The following is a 3,500-nucleotide window of genomic DNA, read 5'->3' as shown; positions in this document are numbered from 1 at the left end:
TCTGTCTCACACCCTCTTTGTCCTCTCTCCCTGCCTCCCTTTCTGCACCATATTCCTAGATAGATGTTTACAAAAGCACAATTCATCCAATTGTTGGGCACCACCAGCCACTGGTGTTGTTACAAATTGATTGATTTATGAAGATATTTCTTACATTTTGTTTGTTCTTATCACACTCAATCATGTCAGTTTGTCCAGAAAAAAAGGCAAATATTCTTCACTCTACCGTTTTTACTGGAAATTTTCAGGTTTTATTTTAATGGGCATTACTAAAGCGCTGTTCTGTCCATTTTTTCTCTACTTGTCTTTATTTTTAGAATATTTCTTTTCTTGTTAAAAGTTTTGCCAAGGTTTGGGGGGGTTTTTTTGTGTGTGGGTTAAGTTTTTAGAGGACAAAAGAAAAAAAAAGTGCCCGCTCAACGAACTGAGAGATTTATTTTTTCTTTTCTTTCCAAAATTTCGTTTTTGTTTCTTTGTTGTTTTTTCTTTTTCTTTCTTGTTTTGTTAAATTTGACACTCATACTAGACTATAAAGTGAATATGTATTGGCAACTCGCTTAAAAACAGATTTCCATATCTGGGATAAATGTTTGTTGGCATTGAATTTTGATTGTAAAAAATGATGATTAATATTAATGAATTGTTTTTAAATACGTTTGTCTCCATTGATTCATGCATCCCTTGTTGTTATTGTAAAATATGTGATCCAACAGTGATTGTGACCACAGTATTTTTACCACAAAATGAAATAAAATCATAAAAATTAAATCATTTCGCACTTTTTTTTTCTTTTTTTTTGTTTTTGTTGGGGTGAGGGATGTGATTGTGTTTGTTTAAATCATACTGTTTTATTGATAATAAGAAGTGAAGTGAGCTTATATGTGACAGAGGACAATAGTGAATAAAAACCTTATTGACAATACATAACACGAGCCGATGTGCAATTCAAATTAAATGGCAATACAGAAAAATACTAACCTACAGTATAAACCCATTTAAGCCATCATGTTTATATTCCATGCATGTTTGGTAGTAATAATGAATTGATGTATTGGTATATGGAAACTTCATATAACACAATATAATACAGAATGGGACCAGAGCAAAATGCATTATATCCATCAAGTAAATCATCAGTGGAAGTATTGGCAGTTCCAGTTGTAGTTGTAGTAGTAGTAGTATTGTTAATTCAGAAAAGTGAGTGGAGCAGGCACTTATGTTGGTAACAACAAGATATGAAGTGAGTAGAAAAGTGCCAGAAGACAATAGAGAATAAAAAATTTTCGCGGCGGTGGTGGGGTTTGAACCTGCGACCTTATTGGTACGACAACTCCGCCTGGCAGGTGAGAGCGTGGCTCTACCGTGTGAGCTATCCACGAACACAAAAATATTTGTTTCAAACCCAAGTCATTTCTAGATCCCTCTCTCACCCACTTCTTGAGACCGCCGATTCGTTCGCACACCACCATCGCGAAAATTTTTTATTCTCTATTGTCTTCTGGCACTTTTCTACTCACTTCATATCTTGTTGTTACCAACATAAGTGCCTGCTCCACTCACTTTTCTGAATTAAAAATTCACCCCATACACCGGAGCATACTCAATGTCTCAATCGTTTTTATGTTATATGTTTGTGTTGAGAATATTGGCTATTAAGCTTAACTGCTGGTCAAAATTACTTCGCGATGGTGGTGTGCGAACGAATCGGCGGTCTCAAGAAGTGGGTGAGAGAGGGATCTAGAAATGACTTGGGTTTGAAACGAATATTTTTGTGTTCGTGGATAGCTCACACGGTAGAGCCACGCTCTCACCTGCCAGGCGGAGTTGTCGTACCAATAAGGTCGCAGGTTCAAACCCCACCACCGCCGCGAAAATTTTTTATTCTCTATTGTCTTCTGGCACTTTTCTACTCACTTCATATCTTGTAGTAGTATTGTGTGGCTTTCTGGTCAAGTATTATGGCCCTTGGCTTCTTCTAATGTGTAGGTCTCTGGTTCGAGTTGTACTGCGCGAGATTGAGACTCTTGCGGCTGCATTGCAAATACAACATTTGTTACTTCCACAACGTAATGCAAATTTCAGACTTTTTGTAAAATCTTGGATGAGAAATTTAGACTTTTGGGATCAATTTTTAAACAATAGTTTAAATCTGGTTACTTTTGAAACGGGTAGTTCTGAGGCTTTCCTCCCCCCATTTCTCTCTCTCTTCCCCTTCCTCCACACCAACATTATTAACTTTTTCTTTGTATGTTCGTCAGTCCTATAGTTATGAATAATAATACAAGAGAAATTTAAAAGACGCTAATATAATAAAATCAAAATAAAGGCTCTAGTTGCTTCCCAACAAGATCTTGAAAAAAATTAATATTTTTATAACCTGTGATCCTACACCTTAAAAAAAGTAGTCCTCCAGAGCCTTTAGGCCCATGGAGTTTATCCCAGTTTCTATAGCGTGAAACGGACAATAGCAACTGCTTGCTACCCTTTGGATAGGATGCTTAATCTTGACATTAATGATATTATGCCACAGCGAAATGACAGATAAAATGATTGAAAGTGAAGTATTTGAAGTCTCAACCACCTTTGTTTCAAAAGTATTCAAATTAGATCAACTTTAAGCAATTGTGTAAAAATTGCCCCCAAAACGAAATTTCTCAATTTAAATTTTACAAAAAATCTCAATTTTGACATTGCGGAAAGTAGCAAATTTTGCATTTGCAATGTAGCCACAAGAATAGAAAAAAGCAGTGTTAACCTCACACAGCAGGACTCGAACCCGAGACCTACAGATTAGAAGAAGCCTAGTGTCATAAAACAAGACCAGAACACCACACATTGTTGAGAGTCATCATTATCTACCAATTAATGAATCAAAAGTTCTCTTGACAATTTTTTTTTTCAACAAAAAGTTGTTTGGTCTTTGCAGGACAGTATTTCATCATTGAGTGTAGCCTGGGGCTGCCAAAAAACCCTGACACAGTCAACAGCGAGAGATCTTTGCCAAAAGGGGAAAACCCTCATAATTACGAACGTGAATAAAAGGATAAAACACAGATTAAGAGGGGGGAAAAAGAGGGCAGCACAGCATAGTGGTGGATTTAGTCTTTTCTTTGTTGCTGATGCCTGGGTTATTCCAGTCTTCCCATGGAATAGACCCTAAAGAAAATTTCCCTTGAGGATAAAAACAAGAACATTTTATTTATTTATTATTTATCTTCTTCCATCAACGGATCCCAGTGAGGGCTTAGACATCATCTCAACACAACACATGGAAGGGGATAACAAACACAAAGAATCTATAACAATAATCATCTTACTATCTTTGCCTCCCAGAGATGGAATTGACCCGGTGTGCAACTAGCACCATCAAACTCACGAAAAAACAAATAAACAAACTGAAAAAGGCAAGCAAAATAAATAAATAAAGGAATGATTCAACAAATAGATGAATAAATATATAAATAAAGCAACAACAACAACAACAACAACAAAACCCAGTA

Source organism: Berghia stephanieae, chromosome 4 (genome assembly GCF_034508935.2).
Source record: "Berghia stephanieae isolate SIO BIC M18660-M18661 chromosome 4, UCSD_Bste_1.3, whole genome shotgun sequence".
Classification (NCBI taxonomy): domain Eukaryota; kingdom Metazoa; phylum Mollusca; class Gastropoda; order Nudibranchia; family Aeolidiidae; genus Berghia; species Berghia stephanieae.
The sequence above is the reverse complement of the archived record's forward strand: the minus strand, read 5'-3'. Positions refer to the sequence as shown.